Source organism: Balaenoptera borealis (assembly GCF_965194805.1).
Source record: "Balaenoptera borealis genome assembly, chromosome: 10".
Taxonomy (NCBI): Eukaryota; Metazoa; Chordata; class Mammalia; order Artiodactyla; family Balaenopteridae; genus Balaenoptera; species Balaenoptera borealis.
In genome coordinates, this window is record NC_138874.1 from 98,074,429 (window position 1) to 98,097,235 (window position 22,807).

Consider the following 22,807-nt stretch of genomic DNA (forward strand, 5'->3'; position numbering starts at 1 on the left):
TCAACACCCTGGAAGATCTCTAGCCTATGTGCTCAGTGCAATCCAAATTTCTTTCTTGTGATCTCATCTTTATCTACTAAGTAAACATGCACTCACTACCCCAGACTTTACCCAAAAGTGAAGCTAGCTTGACTTCAGGTTGCAGCACTCCTAATTATGGTTTGTCATATTTCTTATGGCTTTTATCCTTATAATATCAATATCAGGGGCAGGAGATTCCTTAGAGAGGCAGAGTGGGGATGCATGCAAGTCAATAAGAGTTGGTTCCTTAGATGCACTTGGTTGGACTCCCACTGGGCTCTTGTGGCCCTAAGAATGCAATTATTCTGCAGTGTTATTATTGTGTCTATTTCCCCATAAAAGTTTAATGAGCTATATAATTTTCCTAGATACAAGACAATTATGTTATTAACTAACCATGAGATATGTCCCTTGCCAGTACAATAAATTTTATTTCTGACTGAAAACTTCTATTTAATCATTTGTTTGAGGAAGAGCAGAGTTCCAAATCACTCTCCCTAAATTCATTCCACATCTCTGTACCAGTTTTTCCATCTCCTTCTACTGTACAAAACAGCAGAACAACTAAGAGCATGATGAAATATGAATCCCTGGGCAGCCATTCCCCAAACAGCCTCCTTAAGTAAGTTCCATTCCTTCCCACCGTTAAGTATCACACCTACTTCTAGGCTATTAGCTGAACTTTGAGAAGAGTTATGGCTTGACAAATCTTGAAGAATTTTAAGTTTAGTAAAAACTGAAAATGACCAGCTTGATGAGAAATCTGGACACCTTTCCCTATGGCAGTTTATTCTAGGGCCAAGGTACTTTTAGGGAAAAGATGAGCTAGCAGAAATAATGGTATCAATAGGTGAAGATTTATAAGATTTTTTGAGTCAAAGTGAAATATTAAATCAGTTAAATAAATTATCCTGTCACAAAACTAACATATCTATTCATACACGTGTCATGGCAAACCTGAGACCATTAGAAGTAGAAGGAAATAAATACTGACTTGCTCTAAGAGGAAAATGTCTTAAACTCAGAAATTTCAAAAAATGGAAATATATCACCCCGTCTTTAGAAACCTTCTGTCGAAGGCAGGAAATTTATCCCTCAAGAAGGATGTAGGAAAGACTTTTACCTAGGATGGGTCATTGAATTTCATGAGTTCTATGGCCTATCCCCAACTCTAAAACTAAGAATTTTCCTGTAACAACTTCCAATGATTCTTTTCATAAAAACAAAGTATTATGGAGCAAAATGAAAAAAAAAAGAAATAAAAAAGAATCCATACAAGATCAATCTTTTGTATTCCTACAGATTTGGGTGTTGGAAATGGTCCTCTAAAGAAGTGAAACATCTTTAACTTGCATCTACATCAGGGATTCTGTATCCAAGATATTCTCTGGTAGTAGAATATGCATAGAGGATTAGGAGTCAGAAGACTGACTGACACTATAATAAATCACTTTACTTCTCTGAACTTCAGTTTCCTCAGCATGGTTCTCAGAATAATAGTACCTGGCTGGCTTTCTACCCAACATTATAGTCAAACACTTTAAAACCCATGAAATCATATAAAAAGGCAAGAAAATGTAATTACATGACTTTTTTGAAAATGAAGTTAAAAGAACGCTTGATTTACGACTACTACTAAATTAATTTCCAAACGCCCCCCATTCCCCCATGAAGCAAAAAGATCAATTTATATCTCAAATAATTGGCATGCAATTTATAAAATTACAATATGCTTGACTGATAATCTACTGTACCTGCAGTTGATATAAAACATATATTTTTTTTACACAATGAATACTCAATAAAAAAGTCCACTTTTATTACCTTCTTTGATGTTTTGTTGGCTCGTACCTTGAAATTTCCCGTATGACATCTGCAAAAATAATAAACCAATTATGAAGTCACCTGGAAGAGAGTGAAGAGAAAATACTATTTTTTAAACCTCTCCTTTGAATAACTGTAATAGAGGGCATGTCAGAACTAAACCATTAACAAAACCATTATTATTAAGGAAAGACGGAAAGAGATTTGCATAAAGAAAATCATAACTGCTTATTATCACACACAGTGGGGTCACATATTGAATCACGGCTGAAATAGACCGAACATCCATTCCCATATATATTTGAGACACAAGCTGGGGCCATTCAAGTCTGTAGAACACCACCCTCTTCAATTAAAATATGGATTTTTAATCGTAGATCCATGCCACAGAACTATAGATTTATTGAAGAAATTTAAGAAAATGTTAGTCTTGAGGCTTCAACCAAATTATCCACCTAGTTTGGGAAAACAAAAATAATTCCTCAAGGATGGTGGAAAAAAGTTTCTTTTCTCTCCTCTCAACATTCTCCCTCAAAGTCTGGGTAATCAAATTTAGAAATATTATAAACATTAGAAAGTAATCAATAATCACTGTTAAGCAAAATAAAATGAGCAAACACTAAAAGATCTACTTATTTTCTCTGGGTTTAGCGTGAAAAATCTCAGGACAAAAAGTTTTCGGCTTTTTGCCTTTTGTAAACCTGGCTTCACCACTGAATGACTTTATCCTAGTATAATTTACTTAAATTTTCTCAGTTTCACTCTTTTAAAAATAGAGAAAATCATATATCCCTTGCTGTTCTCAAATGACACCACTGGAATCTAAAATCTATGGGAAGAATTCTTATCAATTTAACTAGTCCTATTTAGTGTTCCAAAGCTCTCATCTAGTAATATTATTCCTGAAAAAAAAATTTCCCTAAGGAATGATTAAATTAAAAAGAATGAACAAAACAGCAAGACATAATCCATGAAAGAAAAAAATTGATAAACTGGACTTCATTAAAATATAAAACTTGTGCTCTACAGAAGGCACTGTTGCGAGAATGAAAAGACAAGGCATGGACTCGGAGAAGCTATTTTCAAAATACATATCTGATAATTTTTCTGCATTTATTGAGATGATCATATGATTCTTGTCCTTCATTCTTTAATGTGGTATATCACATTTGATTTGTGTTCCATCTAGGCATCCCAGGAATAAATCACATTTCACCATGGTGTGTAATCCTTTTTAATATACTGTTGAATTCAGTTTGTTAGGGTTTGGGGGTATTGTTTGTTTTTTAGGATTTTTACATGTATATTCATAAGGAATACTGGTCTATCCTTTTCTTTTCTTGTAGTGTCCTTATCTGACTTTGGTATGAGGGCAATGCTGGCCTTGTCTTTAAATGTTTGTTAGGCTTGAACAGTGAAGTCATCAGGTCCCGAACTTTTATTTTGGGGGATGATTTGACTACTTACTCAATATACTTTCTCATTATTTGTATGTTTATATTTTCTTTTTCTTTGTCACTGTTGGTAGGTTTTATTTTTCCGGGAATGTATTTCTTCTAGGTTGTCCAATTTGTTGGCATTATATGTTCATAATAGTCTCATATGATCTTTATATTTCTGTGGTGTCAGTTGTAATGTCTCCTTTTTCACTTATAATTTTGAGTCCTGTTAGTCTAGCTAAAAATTTAATTTTGTTTATCTTTAATAAAAAGAACTTAGTTTCATTGATCTGTTCTTTTGTTTTTTAGTCTCAATTTCATTTATTTCTGCTCTGATCTTTATTATTTCCTTCCTTATTCTAACTTTAGGTTTAGTTTTTTCTTCTTTTTCGAATTTCTTGATGTGTGAAGTCAGGTTGTTTGAGATTTTTTCCCTTAATGTAGGCATTTTATTGCTGTAAACTTCCCAACTGGAACTGCTTTTGCTGCACACCTTAAGTTTTGGTGTGGTTAATTTCCATTTTCATTTGTCTCAAGTTATTTTTTGATTACCTTTTTGGTTTCTTCTTTGACCCACTGGTTGTTTAGAAGTGTGTTTCTAAACTTCCACATATTTATGAATTTTCTATTTTTCCTCCTATTATTGATTCTAGTTTCACACTATTTTGGTCAGAAAATACACTTGAAATGATATCAATCTTCTTAAATTTGGTAGGACTTATTTTGTGACCCAATATATGATCCATCGTGGAGAATGTTCCATGGGTGTTGGAAATGAAGATGTACTCTGCCGTTGGATAGGATGTTCAATATATGTCTGTTAAGTTTATTTGATCTATAGTTTCATTCACTTCCACTGTTTCCTTATTCATTTTCTGTCTAGATCATCTATTCAATATTGAAAGTGGGGTACTGCAATCCCCTACTATTATTGTATTGTTGATCAATTCTCCTTTCATTTGTGTTAATACATGCTTTACATATTTATGTGTTTCAATGTTGGGTGCATATACATTTATAATTGTTATATCTTCTCAGTGAGTTGACTTATCATTAGATAGTGAACTTCTTGGTCTCTTTTGACAATTTTTGACTTAAAGTTTATTTTGTCTGATTTAAGTATAGCCACTACTGCTCACTTTTGGTTACCATATGCATGAAATAATTTTTTCCATCCCTTTACTTTCAGCTTGTGTGTGTCCTTAAATCTAAAGTGATTGTCACAGAGATAGAACATAGATGGGTCTTGTTTTGTTTTCATCTATTCAGCCAATCTATGTCTTTTGATTTGAGAATTAATCATTTGCATTTAATTATTATTGTCATCATATTGTTTTCTGACTGTTTTGTAGTTCCTTTCTTCCTCTTTTGCAGTCTTTTGTTATTAGATGATATATTTGTACTGGTAATCTTTGGTTCCTTTGTCTTTGTCTTTTGTGTTCTGCTACAGGTTTTATATGTGTAGTTACAGGAGGCCTACATAAAATGTCTTATAGATATAATAGTCTAATTTAAGCTGATAACTTCAACCACATACAAAAACTCCACATTTTAACTTCTCCCAGCACATTTGATGTTATTGATATTACAATTTATATCTTCTATATATAGCATATCCATTAAAACATTATTCTAGCTAGAGTTATTTTTTATACTTTTGTCCTTTAACTTTTATACTAGAGTTAAAAGCGATTTACATACCATCATTACTGTATTAGAGTATTCTGAATTTGACTACATTCTTACCTTTATAGTGAGTTTTGAAATTTTTATATTTTCATGTTGTTAGTGTTCTTTTGCTTCAACTGAACAACTACCTTTAGCATTTCTTGTAATGCAGGTCTAGTAGTGATAAATTCCCTCAGCTTTTGTTTGTTTGGGAAAGTCTTTCCCTCAACCTTCATTTGTGAAAGACAACTTTGCTGAGTAAAGTATTGTTGGTTGGCAGGTTTTTTTCCTTTTTTTCTTTCAGCACTTTGACTATGTCACCCCACTCTCTCTTGGCCTGCAAGTTTTGTGCTAGGTAATCTGCTGATAGCCTTATGGCAGTTTCCTTGTAGGTGAGAATTTTTTTTTCTCTTGTTGCTTTAAAAATTATCTCTTTGTGTTTGATTTTAGGCAGTTTTGTTATGTCTTGGGGAATATATCCTTAAATTGACTTTGTTTGGGGACCTGTGAGCCTTGTGAACTTGAATGACCAAATCTTGCCCCAGATTTTGGAAGTTCTCAGTCATTCTTTCTTTTCTTTTTTTAAGTTAAGTGTAGTTGATTTACAATATTATATTAGTGTCAGGTATATAACACAGTGACACAATACTCCATTTAAACTTGTAATAAAATATTGGCTATATTGCTATATTCCCTGTGCTGTACAATACATCCTTGTATCTTATTTATTTTATGCATAGTTGTTCGTATGTATAAAACATACAAACTGTCTGCTACCACTATCTTTCCTCTCCCCCCATCCCTCACCCCACTGGTAAATGCTAGTTTTTTCTCTATATCCGAGTCTGTTTCTGTTTTGTTACACTCATTTATTTTTTTAGATTCCACCTGTAAGTGATAACATACAGTATTTGTCTTTCTCTGACTTACTTCAGTGTTCAGCCATTGTTTCTTTAAATAAGCTCTCTGCCCCTTTCTCCCTCTCTTCTTTTGGGACTCCAGGGATGCATAGATCGTTTCTCTTCTCTTTGGTGAAATGACTATTCATGTCTTTTGTCCATTTATAATTGGATTTTATTTTACTACTGGGTTTTAAGACTTCTTTCTATATTTTATACATAGGAATTTTTTAGATATGTGGTTTGTAGAACATTTATCCCAGTGTATAGTCTGTCTTTTTATCTTCTTAATAAGGTCTTTTTCAATGCAAAAGGCTTAACTTTGATGAAGTCTAATTTATCTTTTTTATTTTTATTTGGGAGGTTATGCATTAGTTATCATATCTAAGAACACTTCACCTAGTCCTATGTCCCAAGGATAAGCATTAGGGTTATGAAGTTTTATATTATAAAATATTAATAAGTATATATTAGAATTTTTAATTATTCACAAAATAGTAAAAATTAAGATAATAATGGGAATCAACTATACTAAATTCCAATAAGTAGAGTTCACAACATATCTCTTCAAAGTGGTCTTTCATATATTCTCTCATACCAACCATAGTTAATTACTCCACAAAGGGGATATTTCTAAACACCATAAGTGAATGGCAAATTATAAATAAGAATATAATTGAATTTGAGCTGGTGAGAAATCTGTTATGTCAGGTAAGCTCAATTAGTTATCAAGGCTGCAGCTTACATCATTTTATTCCTGGAGTCAATCACCTCTAATTTGATAAATTTCTCTAAATAAGAAATTTATGTCTGACATATACTTTAAAATTAAACCTGGATCAAATCACAATGCTTAGATGTCTAGAGTTTTGCCTTGACTTATTGCCTGCCAAGACTTTGAACATTTAATATGCATTGACATCTGTTTTTGGAGCTTTTCCCAAAACTCATTTTGTTTGACTAAATTCTGAACTGCTGTTTGCTTTGATCTCTTATACTTATATATTTCTGCACAATATCTTTGCTTTCAATCTTATGCAAACACATAGTGACCCATACTTCAAAATTTTATTTGAAAACAACAGTGATAATTCAGGGTAAGAACCAGATTTTATTCTCTACCTGGTTGGATTTTCCACTATCTCTGGGGAGGAAATCTCAAAGAAAAAAATAAAAAGCCAACTGGCATTTTTCAATTAACATTCATTGGATTTTGATCAACTTGAAAGGACTGATACCTTAATATGGAATTTTCTGATCCATGAACACAGTATCCATCTACATTTATTTAGGTGTTCTCTAAACAGTAACTTGTTGTTTTCAGTGCATAGCACTTTCAAATATTTTTATCAGGTTTATTTCAAAGTATCTCTTAACAAAAAATATCTGACATTTGTTACTACTATGTAGAAATATGATAGATTTTTGTACATTGATCTTGTAACCTTGCTAAACTCATGTATTAACTCTACGAGTTTTTATTGATTTTTGAGATTCTGTGTGATGTTCTATAAATAATGACAGTTTTACTTCTCCCTTTCTAATCTGGATGACTTTCATTCCATTTTCTTGTACTATTTTACTATACCTTCTAATCTGATGCTGAATAGAAGTGGTGATAGTGGAAACCCTTGCTGTGATTTCAATTTTATAAGAAAACTATGAGATAGTTATCATTTCACACGATGTTAGCTATAGTTCTTTTCATTCATACCCTTTATTAGTCTGAGTACATTTTCTATTGCTAGTTTGCTGATAGTTTTTATTATTGAATACATCTGTGAGTTTGTCCAAAGTTTGTTTTTTTTTTTGCACTTATTGAAGTAACCATGTGGCTTTTATTGTAAATCTGATAACATGGTGAATTACAATAATTAGTTCTCATATGTTACACCAACATTGACTTCCTGGTGTAAACTCCATTGGTCATGATATATTATCTATTTATCATTATATGACCCTATTTATTCCTGGTAATATTCTTTGCTCTAACAATTTCTGATATTAATATAGCTACTACAGATATATTATTATTAGTGTTAGCATGGTATATCTTTTCCCACCTACTTTTACACTGATGGTGTGTTTATATTTAAAGTGGCCTTCTTATAAGCAGAATATAAGTGAGTCAATTTTTAAATACACCTGATTATTATTATTATTATTTTTTACGTTCAGCAAAATTCTTTTGAAATTCATCTGTGTTACAGTGTTTTCCTAGGTGAGTGGGATTTTACAGTATGAATGAGCCAGTCACAACTGATTTCTTATCCATTCATCAGTTCATGAGCATTTAGACTGTTTCCAATTTTTGATATTAAGAATAAAGTTGCTATGAAAATTCAATGAGTCTTTCGCTTCTCTTGTGTAAATATCTAGGAATTTTCTTGGTCTTTTGTTAGGTGTATATTTACATTTAAAAATTTGTTTACCTCTTTTTCAAAGTGGCTCTTCTATTTTGCAATGCTACCGGAGATGTATGAGAGCGTCAGTTGTTTCATATCCTTGTTAACACTTGGCTTTTCCTTTCTTTTTAAAGTTTAGTTATTCTAATGAATGTGTAATGGTATCTCACAGCAGTTTTTAATTTGATTTCCCCTAATGACTGAGGATGTTCAGCATCTTTTTATATGCTTATTTGTCATTTGTATATTTTCTTTAATGAAGTGGCCATTCAAATCTTATCCCTACTTCTTAACTTTCAGAAGTTAATTTTTTAACAATTAAAAAGTTTTAGACTAAAAAATACAATAATACAGAAAGTTTCCATATACCCTACAGCCAGTTATACCTACTATTAACATCTTATATTAGTATGATACACGTGTCACAACTAATAAGCAAATACTGATACATTATTCTTAACTAAGGTTCACATTTTATTAAGATTTCCTTGGTATTTACCTAATGGTTTCTCACTGTTCTGGGATCTCAACCAAGATACCATATTGTATTTAGCTGTCATGTCTCCTTAGGCTCTTAGCTCTTACAGTCTCTTTGACTTGCCTTGTTTTTGTTGGCCTTGACAGTTTTGAACAGTTCTGACCAGGTATGTTATTGAATGGCCCTCAATTAAAAATTGTCTGATCTATTTCTCATCATTAGACTGGGGGTATAAGTTTCTGGGAGGAAGACGACAGAGGCAAAGTGCCATATTCATCACATCATACCAAGGGTACATATGCTATCCACATACCTTATCACTGTTGATGTTGACCTTGGTCACATGGCCAAGGTAGTGTTGGTTAGGTTTCTCCACTACACGTTTGTACTTTTTTCCTTTACTTCTCCATATTATACTCTTTAGAAAGAAGTTACTGTGCACAGCTCACACTTAAGGAATTGGGGAGTGTGCTTCCCCTCAATGAGGATGGAGTATCTACATACATTATTTGCAGTTCTTCAGCATGGGAAATTTGTTTATTCTCCCTCAAATATTTATTCATTTATTTATACCATTACAGATTCATGGATATTTATTTCATACTTTAGATTATAATCCAAAACAATTTTATTTTATTGTTCAAATTGTTCAACGTTGGCCTTTGGAAGCTCTTTCATTTGACTCCTGTGTTCCTTTGATATACACCCATCATTATGTTTTTGTTTTTTTTTTTTTTTTGAGCACTTCATTACTTCCTGGCACTATAAGATGCTCCAGCTTTATCTTGTATATTTCCTGCCGCAATCCTAGAATCAGGCCTTTCTCTAAGGAACCCTGGTTGCTTTCAATGAAGAATGGTATTGAAAGCAAGATATGGGTGCTGTGTATGCTTGCTATTTCTAGCCCCTCTCAGCTGACATAGTAAGAAAACATGTACGTAGTAAGAAAACATGTATCATCTAGATACACATCTCTATAAATATTTATATATGTAATTATCTCTACCTATATTAAGCTAAACATTAATTCATACTGAGGTCTCCAACTCTAATCCATTGCTATAATGGTTATTCCAGTCTCCTCTAATCGCATATCTGTAAATTTTACTCCAATACTGAGAAAATTGACTTCCACCATCCACCATTTATTTACTTAATTTTGATTTTCAGTATACAGAATTGTTATCCAGTATGCTTGTGGGAAACCACTTTACCAACTAGAAAACAGTCTTTCATATAGTTTATTTTTCCCTTCGTCTTACAGACCCCACTGGATTCCAAAGTTACTTAGGTCAGACTTCCTCCATGATTGCCTTCAATATGGTTGTTTCATACACTTGTAGTAGAGTTAGATTGTTGTGGCACATTCTGAATTCCATCTTGGAATTCCCTTTATCTATTAAATGAATTTTTCAAAATTTGCATACCTCAAGGTTCACTCTTTGAGTTAAAAAGTTCAATGTGTTTTGACAAAAATGGGTTTCACCATCCTAAAAAATCCACTGTGTTTCACATTCAACCCTACCATTCTCCTGAACCACTGGAAACCACTAATACTTTTACTGCCTCTATAGTTTTGCATTTTCCAGAATATTATGTAATCAAAATCATACAGTCTTTTGCCTTATCAGACTAGCTTCTCTCTTTTAGCAATATGCATTTAAGAGTCACTCATTTTTTTTTTTACATTATTTTATTTTTTTAATGAATTTATTTATTTATTTATTTATTTTTGGCTGCTTTGCTGCATGCAGGCTTTCTCTAGTTGCGGCGAGCGGGGGCTACTCTTTGTTGCAGTGCATGGGCTTCTCATTGTGGTGGAGGAGCATGGGCTCTAGGCGTGTGGTCTTCAGTAGTTATGGCACATGGGTTTCAGTAGTTGTGGCTTGCAGGCTCTAGAGCACAGGCTCAGTAGTTGTGGCGCACAGGCTTAGTTGCTCCGTGACATGTGGGATATTCCTGGACCAAGGCTCAAACCCGTGTCCCCTGCATTGGCAGGCAGATTTTTAACCCTCTGCCACCAGGAAAACCTAATTCACTCATTTTTATTGAATTGATAGCTCAATCGTTTTGATTACTAAAAATATTCCATTATATAGATATACTGTAGTTTGTTTATCTACACAACTAGGGGAGTGTATCTTCGTTGTTTCCAGGTTTTGGCAATTATAAATAGGTCTGCTATAAATGTCCATGTGTGCATTTTTGTGTGGATATAAGTTTTTTAAGTTAGTTGGGTAAATATCTAGGAGTACAATTACCGGAATGTATGATAAGACAATGTTTAGCTTTGTAAGAAATTGCAAAACTGTCTTCCAAATTGGGTATATCATTTTACATTCCAACCAGCAATGAATGATAGTTCTGTAGCTCTGCATCTTCCCCAAAAGCTGGTATTGTCAGCTTTTGGATTTTAGAAATTCTAATATGTACAAGAATCTCATTGTTGTTTTAATTTGCAGTTCTGTAATAACAAACGCTATTGGGCATCTTTTACATACTTATTTGCCATCTGTGTATCTTCTTTGGTGAGGTGACTGCTCAGATCAGTAGCCCATTTTTAATTCAATTGTCTTTTTTTAATGTTGAGCTTTAGGAATTCTTTTTATAATATTGATACAAGTTATTTACCTATATGCATTTTGCAAATATTTTCTCCCAGTCTGTGGATTATTTTTTTCACTCTTAGTGTTTAACAGAATGGATTTTTTGATTCAATAAGGTCTAACTTATGAACTTTTTTCTTTCATTAATCATGATTTTGATATATCTAAAACTCACTGACAAACCCAAAGTCACCTAGATTTTCTCCTATAATGTTTTCTTCTATGTTTATAATTTGGTGTCTTACATCTAGACCTATGATCCATTATGAATAAATTATGGTGAAAGGTATGAGCTCTATGTCTAGGTTCACTGTTTTGCCCATGGTCATCCAATTGATCTAGTACTATTTATTGAAAAGACTATCTTTTCCTTACGGAACTGTCTTTGCTCCAATGTGAAAAATCAGTAGATTATATTTGTGTGGCTCTATCTATGGGTTCTCTATCCTATTTCATTGATCTGTGTGTCTATTCTGTAAATAATACTATGCTGTCTCGATTTCAGTAACTTTGTAATAAATTATGAAATTGGGTAGTGTGTATACTTGAAGTTATTTTTATTCTCAAGTACTGTGCTTGCTATCCTAAGTTTTTTGTCTTTTCTATAAACAGTAGAGTCAGTTTGTTTATATCCACAAAATACTTTGCTGGGATTATTACTGCAATTACATGGATTCCACAGGTCATATTTGGAATAACTGACACCTTAAAACATTGAGATTTCAAATCCATAATCATGGGGTATCTCTCCATTTATTTAGATCAATGTTGATTTCTTTCATTAGAGTTTTATAGCTTTCAGCATAAAATCATGTATGTATTTTGTTAGATTTATATTTAGGTACTACTTTCTTTATTTTGGGCAGCTGTTTTAAATGTTATGTATTTTTATTTCAAGTTCCAATTGCTCACTATACTTATATAGGGAAGTAGCTGATTTTTGTATTAATAGAGTGTTCTGTGATCTTGATATACTAAACTGTCTATCATAAGAATGAATTAAAAAGGAAGTAATCATGGATGATTATTTTATGCAAGTGAGTCAAAGTTATATCTCAATTATAACTCATCATTCCTCTCATTGTCTACAAAGGAAAGGAAGCAAGTCATCAAACATCATTGAGTGAGCAACTCTTTCAGGCTGTCCTGAAAGTTTTATAGAAATAAAAATAAACAAAGTATTCTTATCAATATTATCAATAATTTCGTAATTCTTTTTTTAGTTATACTGCCATGGGCCAGGCATTATAGTTAGTATATGTTACTTAGCTCAGTTTTTACCATGACCTTACAACATAATGCATTAGTCAAGAAACTATAAGACACTGATGAAAGAAATCAAAGATGACACAGATGGAAAGATATACCATGTTCTTGGATTGGAAGAATCAATATTGTCAAAATGACTATACTACCCGAGGCAATATACAGATTCAGTGCAATTCCTATCAAATTACCAGTGGCGTTTTTCACAGAACTAGAACAAAAAAAATTTTAATTTGTATGGAAGCACAAAGGAGCTTGAATAGCCAAAGCAATCCTGAGAAAGAAAAACAGAGCTGGCGAAATTAGGCTTCCTGACTTCAGACCATACTACAAAGTTACAGTAATCAAAACAATATGGTACTGGCACAAAAACAGAAATATAGATCAATAGAACAGGATAGAAAGTCCATAAGTAAACCCACGCCCCTATGGTCAACTTATCTATGACAAAGGAGGCAAGAATATACAATGGAGAAAAGACAGTCTCTTCAATAAGTGCTGCTGGAAAAACTGGACAGCTACATGTAAAAGAATGAAATTAGAACACTCTCTAACACCATACATAAAAGTAAACTCAAAATGGATTAAAGACCTAAATGTAAGACTAGATACTATAAAATTCTTAGAGGAAAACATAGGCAGAACACTCTTTGACATAAATCACAGCAATATCTTTTTGGATCCACCTCCTAGAGTAATAAAAATAAAAGCAAAAATAAACAAACGGGATGTAATTAAACTTAAAAGCTTTTGCACAGCTAAGGAAACCATAAAATGAAAAGACAACACACAGAATGGGAGAAAATATTTGCAAATGAAGTGACTGACAAGGAATTAATCTCCAAAATACATAAACAGCTCATGCAGCTCAACATTAAAAAAAAAAAAATCAAAAAATGAGTAGAAGATCTAAATAGGCATTTCTCCAAAGAAGACATACAGATGTCCAAGAGGCACATGAAAAGATGCTCAACACCACTAATTATTAGAGAAATGCAAATCAAATGAGGTATCACCTCACACCAGTCAGAATGACCATCATCAAAAAGTCTACAAACAGTAAATGCTGGAGAGGGTGTGGAGAAAAGGGAACCCTCCTACACCACTGATGGGAATGTAAATTGGTACAACCACTATAGAGAACACTATGGAGGTTCCTTAAAAAACTAAAAATAGAACTACCATATGATCCAGCAATCCCACTCCTGGGCATATATCTGGAGAAAACCATAATTCAAAAAGATACATGCACCCCAATGCTCATTGCAGCACTATTTACAATAACCAAGACATGGAAGCAACCTAAATGTCCATTGACAGAGGAATGGATAAAGAAGATATGGTACATACATACAATGGAATATTACTCAGCATAAAAAAGAATGAAATAATGCCATTTGCAGCAATGTGGATGGATCTAGAGATTATCATACTAAGTGAAGTAAGACAGAGACAAATATCATATTATATCACTTATATGTGGAATCTAAAAAAAATGATACAAATGAGCTTACTTACAAAACAGGCATAGAAAACAAACTTATGGTTACCAAAGGGGAAAGATGGTAGAGGGAGGGATAGATTAGGAGTTTGGGATTAACATATACACACTACTATATATAAAATAGATCATCAACAAGGAACTACTGTATAGAACAGGGAACTCTACTCAATATTCTGTAATAACCTGTATGGGAAAAGAATCTGAAAAATAATGGATATATATACATATGGTATATATATATATTTTTTTATATAATAGTATATATATATTTTTTATATATATATAACTGAATCACTCTGCTGTACACCTGAAACTAACAACATTGTAAATTAACTATACTCCCATATAAAATAAAAAGTAAATTTAAGATTCTCCAAAATGCAATCAAAAGAAGCCAAATTCTAGCTATATGATATAAAATAAAATCATAATAAAAGCAATAGGAGGTTTTTATTATGTCAAGGCACTGGGAAGGGTGGGTGAAAATGGATTAGGCATTACATACAGCACCTACTTACTCTTTTTTTTTTCTCCTTACTTATCTTTATGTTTTGACCTTAAAGAAGGGGATTTCCATTGTAAGAACAGGATTCCTCCATGTGACAGAGAAGATAAATACTTAAAACTATCAAGGAGAATCTCCCTTGCATTTTTAAGCAAGGAAGTTTCAAGGCAGTGTCTTGATCCATGTTGCTTGCATCACATGTCTATCCTTTAGCCAACTGTCATAACTGGGAGAATGAAGCTCCGTTATTGGCCAGTTCAGGTCATATGCCCAACTCTGAGGGTCAAAGAGTAAGGTTCCATGATTGACAGCCCACCAAAATGAGTGGTGGGTGGGGAATTTTCAAAATATAATGTTAATTACAGGCCGGTATTACTTTATAGATGAGGTATATGAAGCTTAGAGTTTATATAACTTATAAAACGTTATCCATGTAAAGTGTCAGAATGGGCTTTAATTCTAGGTTTGATTGAATTATATACCCAAGCTCTAAATACCTAAGCTACATTGCCTTCTCCATTCTTGCTTTGTGGTGGTCACAAGCTATGGAAGAGGAGGAAGAGGAGATGGGGGAAGAGGATGAAGGGGGGTTGGGGGGAGGGGGGTAGGAGGAGAAGAAAGCAAAACTGGGTAATCAATAATAGTAAAACAAGGTGTTCCCGAATATCCTCATCAATTATGGGAGATATCATGCAATAAGAGAACTTACAAGAATCTTGCAGAAATGAAATTTCAAGTAACTTTGAAGAAAGTTAAAGGATTGGCTAATGAAAAAAGAGAATGTGATGCTGTGTTTTTTCCAGCTACAAATGGAGCTTTATTTCTTATAAAAATATCATAGAGATGAGGGATAAAGAAAAATGGATTCTAGTCTAGGCTTAGTTACTGATTCATTTGTGACTATGAACAGGTCAATCAGTCTGTGAAACTTATCTACAAAATATGGACACACATATTAGCTCCATTTCATGGAGGTCTCATGAGATTCAAATTGGAGACTAAATATGAAAGCATGTTGAAAATAGTAAAAAAAGAACCTATTCAAGTAAAAGAGCATATTTTTCATGTCATATGCTTCCTCCTGTGCATAAAGCCGTAGTCACTTTCTATCAACATTCTTTATAAAATCCTGGAGAAATTAAGCCCCTATTACAAGAGCAGCTTTTAAATAGCTAAAAGGACGATTTTACACCAGCTAATGTATCCCTTAATTAATATTTTATCCTAAACTTTTAATTTGATGAAGGTGTTTTTGCTAAGCTTTCCTCTATAGCAGAATTCTTATAAATTAAAATAGGTGCCTCAAGAATTTTTTTGCTTGCATCCAGGTGAAATATTTATTTCTTTGTATTGAGTAATATTCAGTAAATAGGGCTATCTTACTTTCTCCACAATGGTCATTAATTTTCCCTGAATCTTTTCTTGCATAATTTAAACCATCCTTTCATTTCTCCTTATGAAAACGTTTTTTTTCCCCCCCAATTCTTCCAGGTCTAAAGGGATCCTCTTCTTATGCAATTCCAGGTAAAAATAAGGCATCGATTGATGCCACGTCTTTAGCCACTTAGCCCTAAGGAAAACAGTGAAAGGCCACATTTTGTGAATAATTGGTTTCTAAAACAAACCAGAGGCAACAGGAGAAACAATAAAATTTGTGTTTCATCTCATTTATTTTGATAGTTACAGGAATTCAAGTCCAAATATGTATGTTAATATTGGTAACTAGAGGTACAAAAATGAAAAAAAAAAATTAAGTCAAAGAAGACTCAGACTCACTGAAGCTCAAAAACCATCAAATTGTGACTAATTTAATGTGCAGCACATTTCTCATATGACTTTGGGATATACTTTTCAGAAGGTTCTGACTGGTTTTTCACATTCTGTCTCACAATAGTATAAATAAACAACCTATTGAAGGCATTCTCTCAAAGGGCCCGAAGTTACTGAGAGCAGCAGGCTGCCCTTTGGTTTCAGAGAAATGCTGTTCCTGCACCAGATCCCTGGATCTCAGAAATAAAAGAAGAAAATGTCTCTATTTTCTTCAGACTCAGTTTCTTTGTGTTGATATAGGGGGAAGAAGGGCATTTTGAAAAACATGTATGGGAAAATATAGAATATAAATAGAATGAATGAAGTTAATCAAGACGTAGAAACATAGAAAAACTATAGTAATGTTGTGATATAGACATAAAAAAAAGAAAAATAGTTAAAATTGATTGCATCCAGGTAGTGAGGTTACAGCTGGGGTTCAATGTGGTGGGGACTTTTTATCATGGAGCTTTTGGTATTATTGGATTTGCTTTATTATGCATGATGATAACAATAACAACAATATCAATAATGATAACAATATAAATATGGTTATAGACCAAAAGGATTAAAGTTGAGATGAAATGGCATCCATGTCTGTGAAATAATAAAATTATCTTTCACAATTATTAGTCTCTTGAGGCATCATAATAACTCTGAGTTACACAAATCAGGTTTATTGTCTCACTGTTCAGATAAAGATCTTGAGAAAAACAAATATCATATATTAACGCATATATGTGGAATCTAGAAAAATTCTATAGATGATCATACTTGCAAAGCAGAAATAGAGACACAGGCATAGAGAACAAATGTGTAGATACCAAGGGGGAATGGGGGGCAGGATGAATTGGCAGATTGGGATTGACACACATACACTATTAGGTATAAAACAGATAACTAATAAGAACCTGCTATATAACACAGGTAACTCTACTCGGTGCTCTGTGGTGACCTAAATGGGAAGGAAATCCAAAAAAGAGGGAATATATGTATACGTATGGCTGATTCACTTTGCTGTACAGCAGAAACTGACACATGAAGGTAAAGCAACTATGATCCAATAAAAAATTTTTAAAAAAAGATCTTGAAGTTCACAGATTTAGAGATATCTCCCAAAACCACCCAGCAAGTTGAGGATAGAATAACTGGGAGACAACTTGTCTCCTGAGTTACACACTAGTGCTCATTCCCACTCACCAGATTCAAAGAGATGTTCCCAAGATACCAGTCACTGGAGCAAGAGAGATTTAGGGCAAAGGGAAGGAGTGAGCATACCACTTTAGCCAGAGAAACACCAATCTGACAGGTGACAGAGTCAAAGTGTCAACTTATTCAGTAAATTTTTAAATAACAAATATGAGAGCAACTGGTCCATACAGATTATGAGAAATTGTATGTAACTGGGCAGATGTTTTAAGGATAAGTGTGTTTTCCCATAAATTAAACCCTTCCAAACATAAAAGCACAAGAACATACAAACACAGGAATAAGTGAACCATATCCTGACATAGTGGGGTAATGTGTTTGTTTCTAGATTTACAGATCAGAAAAAGCAAGCAATACATCACCTCCACTAAAGTAAGATCAGTGAAACTGTGTAAGCAGATACTGACTTGTATAAATTCCGTAGCTCAATAGCAGTAGTAGATCCTTAGCAACTCACATCATGGCCCCATTGTTCATCCAGCCCTCCATGCAGGAAGAGAAAGACCACAATATTGTTCTGATTGTGGTGAGTATTTAAAGGCATTTCCAGCCAAAGAAAACTATCACAGCTAGACTTATCCAAAAGATTTGGGTTGGGGCGGGGGTGGGGTGGGGTGGATATTCAAGCAGAAGAAAGTGGGAAGAGCATGAAAAAAAATATGAAATACGAAGCACAGAACTCAGTGAAGAACAAGACACATTCATTCTAGGTTAGAGCATGAGGGGAGAATAGAATGGCATGGGACTTCAGAGGTGGCCCAGGGCCAGCTTCTACAGGACAGAATATGCCATGTTAATGAATCTCACCCTCCAGATGCCTCCATGGTTCACTCACTGGATTCATTCAACTCTCTGTGCAAAAAGTCATGTGCATAGAGAGGCCTTCCCTGACCACCGCATCCAAAGTAACATGTGGAGTCTACCACTCTCTAGCTCTTTCTCTTCCTGTTATTCTTTCCACAGAGCTTATTTATGCGTTGCTTTTTTTTATTGAGACACCATTTGTTTTCCCCACTAGAATGTAGATTCTAACAAGACAGAAACTGTTTCTGTTTTGCTCACAGCTCTATCCCCAGCACCTAGAATAATGGCATATATGTTCCAGAAGTATCTGGGAGATGAATGAATGAATGAATGAATGAGTGAACAAACAATCTTGCTTTCCTAGTCTAACTGGGTAATTTAGGCAATTCATTCAGCCTCTTCATTTTTACATATCTCACTGAGCTCTTATGAGATTAAAGAAAATGTACATAAAGTACTTAGTCCAGGCCTGACACATGCACATGGTAAATTCTCAATGAAAGTAAATTTTAGAATCAGACACAGAAAAAGGAGAAGCAAATAGTCGACCAAAATATGCACCCATTATATATTTCAGAGACAACACCTCCATTGCTTTAAATCTCTCTGTCCAAATGTCACAAAAAGATCTTTTATATCTTTGTCTTTCCTTAAAGAAAGAAGGGAGGGAGGGAGGGGAAGTTCAGTGTTGAAAACTACCAGAATTTAGCCTATTATTTTATAGAACCAGATAAGATAGTTCTGTCACAAATCTTTCTTTCCCACAATAATACATCAGATTCTACACAGGAAGAATATGAATGTTTGTATGTGTAAATGAGTGTGTGTTTGTATGCAAACACATAGCTACAAAACCACATATAGTGTAAATGCGAAAATAAGCCTCTTCCCTCTGCCTTTCCTGCAGTCTCTATATAACCAGAATCATGAAAAAATGAGAAATCCTCTCTCCTTTTGGTTTTGCAAGAGGATTTCAATCCTGACTCTGAGGCGTTTGGGTCTAATTTATGACACATTTATTGTATGATTCTTATCCAACGTAAAAACAAAAATCAAAAAAAAAAAAAACAAAACAAAAATCAATAATGCAGGACTGATCAATGGGGCTCAAGTACTGGAAAAGAAATATATCTTGTAGGTGTTAAACATATAAAAGTGTGAATAGTTATTATGGTGCTTCAAAGCTAGGTATCTGCTTGTAAGTAGTAAAGATATTATATTATATTATATTATATTACCCCTGTTTCACCTACTTTGCAGAACTGATGATATTTCTAAGGCTACTGAGCTTCCTGATGGCCCATGGATCAGAGAGTTGGAGGCCTGAAGCTTCTAGAATGCCCTTGATTTTGCTGTTTATCTAGTTTATTTGTTTATAAGCAATGGCCTATTCACCAAAAAGATTTAAAGAACACTTGTTTTGTACTAAGGCTGTGTCTCACACTGTCCCAGTTCTTTCGGGGAAGCTGAAGGTAGCCCTGTTTATCCCACCCAAGTGCACCTGTGAGTGAGGGAGAAGGGAGGAGAGGGTTGGAGAGGGAGGGTAGAGATTATCAATTACTGTTTCAAAAGTAAAATGTAGTAATAGCAGCTGAATTATTACATATTTGTATTTTCTTGAAAACTACCACAGTGATAGACCTATCCTAGGCCAGTGGTTCTCAAATTCCTGTCCTTCAAGATCACTCTGGAAGCTTGTAAAAAACGTAGGTTCCCAGGACTAGCCCCCAAGGATGTGTGATTCAGGGGAACTTGAGTGAGAACAAGGAGTCTCAATGTTTCACAAGCACCTGAGGTGCATCTGATGGGCTGAGGGCCACATTTTCAGTAACACCAAAGTAATCAATATCCTCTAAACCACTTGTTTATTATCTTGCATATGACTTGTTTATTGACACCTGTTCCTTTTTTTCCATTGATCTTCTGCCCCACCCTCCACCCTCCCTAAATTTGTTCTTAGTCTATTATGTAAGGCTAAGCTGGTCCCATTGTAAAGGTCACTTTACAAGATGGCAAAACACCTGTAGCTGGTGCTCCCTGGAATTAATAGTGATGGGAAAAGAAGCAGACATGGCAGGAATAAAGGAAAATTATCATTCCACTTAATCATGATAGGACGTTGATGAACATTGTTATTACAGCCCCTCTTGTTAGTAGTTGAAGAAACTGATATTCAGAAAGTTTAAGTTATTGGGTCAAGGTCACACAAATGGCGTAGGAAAGGCAGAAAGATCAAAAATGGGGAGGGAAGATTATTGTAAATTGGAAAGTCTGTCAAGTCTCAGTTTGAGGGGGGCTCATTATGGATATTAATGAATCATTATTCCCTGAGGGATCAAAGTAGGCCAATAAGCTGGCTGTGCTAATAATATGACTTTGGAAATAAATGAAAGAAAACCGTAGTTCTTGTTACCCAATCCCAGATGAAAGCAATTAAAAAGTAAATCTAAAAGAAAAGAGTGGGGTCTTATATCCACTTACATCAGGCCATGAGTGAAAGAGCCTTGCCAAAAGGGGGTGTGCCTGTGCGTATGCATGTGTATACCCACGTGCATGCGATAACCTCTGGGCAAGGAGATTATTTTCTTTTCCTAATAGAGAACAGCTTAGATGGTGCTGATCAAAAGCTGGCACCAGGCATGCAGCCTCAATCATTAAAACTTCCATTTATAACCTCTCTTTTAAGAGAAGACAGGTTGATTATAAGTTTCTCAAGTCAAATGAATTAACTTCATGTAATTCTAATTTCCAAGCCCCAGCCCCTCTCCAACCCATCTTTCCAGGTCATCAGGAAGCTAGTTTGTAATTTAACACTGTGTTGTCTGCATGAGGATGAGAATCATGTGTTCTCAGTCAGATGGAGAAGTGTAGGCCACTTTGTCCTAAAACCTCAGCCATAAATATGACTAGCATTAAGCCATCAGCATGAACAGAAAATAGCATTTCATAAATTTTAACTCTTATCTCTATGTAAACTTAACCAACATATTTTAAATAATAACTTATAAATATTTATATTTATGCTATTTGTCTATGAGGATTTTTAAAAATTATATTTAAAATAATGGTTTATAAACCATTATTTCATTTTATAAAACCCAGTAATTGGCTGTCTGTGGAGCTACAAAATAGAGATCCAATCCATCTCCTATTTAAAGAAAACTAACCACTCAAACTCTTCTAAGCTAAGAAAGGAGTGATGCCAAGCATAAAGGTACCAATATTAAAAAGTATTTTGAAATATTAAAATGAGTCTACGAAATGCACTTTTTTTAATGACTGCATATTTGAACAATATAAAATATAAAATCAACATGACTGAAATGTTAATATTTATTCATAATTGGGGTATATTCTAAACACCAAACAAATGATAGTCTATTCCTTTCCTCCTCAGGGTCTAGTACGACCTCCATTATATATTGAATGAACTATGTGTATACGTTTATGATGATGAAGACACATTTTATCAAGCATCTTCTGAAGAATACACAGACTTTGTATCAGCCATGGTTCTCCAGAGACACAGAATCAATAGGATATACGTGTGTATATGGATAATTATTATGGGAGCTGGAAATTCTGAAATCTATAGGTTGGGCCAGCAGCTTGGAAACTCTGGCAGGATTTCTATGTTATAGTCTTGAGGTAGAATTCCTTCTCCAGGAAATCTCAGTTTTGCTCCTAAGGCCTTCAGCTGATTGGATGAGGCTCATCCACATCATCTACCATAATCTTACTTAAAGTAAATTGATTGTAGGTGTTAAACACATCTATTGATATAAAATATCTTACAGCAATATCTAGACTAATTTTGACAAAAGGTCTGGGTACCATAGTTTAACCAAGATGATACATAAAATTTAACCATCACAGACTTGGAGAGAAATGCCTCATGTTGAAAACCACTGAGTGTAACAGAAGTTTCTGTAACAAACATGCCCCGCTATTTTCATGATTTAATGAAATAGAAGCTTAATATTTATCCTTATTATAGCCTTATGTGATACAGGTTTGGTAAGCACTCTTCCTGCACACCACTGTCCAAAGACTCAGGTTTCTTCCATTTTTTGCATCCAATATCACCTAGGGCCTCATCATCCTCTGCAGCTAGTCAGCAAGACAGAAAAATACTGAATATGAACAGTTACTTCTTCATAGCTTTGCCCCAGAAATTACATTACTTCTACCCACATTTCAATGGCAAGAAATAGTCACATGGCCATACTTAGATGCAAAGGGGCTTGTAAATGTGATTAGTATATACACAGCTTATTGTTAGCAGAAATTCTCTACTCTGAAAGGGGGAGCACGCATTTAGACACAAAGTGCAAAAGGAATCTCAAGACATCATCTAAATAAAGTCATTT

The 22,807-nt window shown here is 34.0% G+C and overlaps 1 protein-coding gene across 8 annotated transcripts in view; it reads right to left on the reverse strand.

Annotated features, from left to right (window-relative positions):
* The window catches only part of LOC309636184 (uncharacterized protein), a gene marked incomplete at its 5' end in the record, with an annotated part of 720,691 nt that overhangs the window by 217,885 nt on the left and 479,999 nt on the right, over nucleotides 1-22,807 (reverse strand). For 7 of the 8 annotated variants that reach the window (XR_014249272.1, XR_014249273.1, XM_082408527.1 and 4 more), the window contains one exon: nucleotides 1,846-1,894. The exons of the other annotated variant lie outside the window; for it this stretch is intronic. The remainder of the gene's footprint in view (nucleotides 1-1,845; nucleotides 1,895-22,807) is intronic. 8 annotated transcript variants of the gene reach the window in all.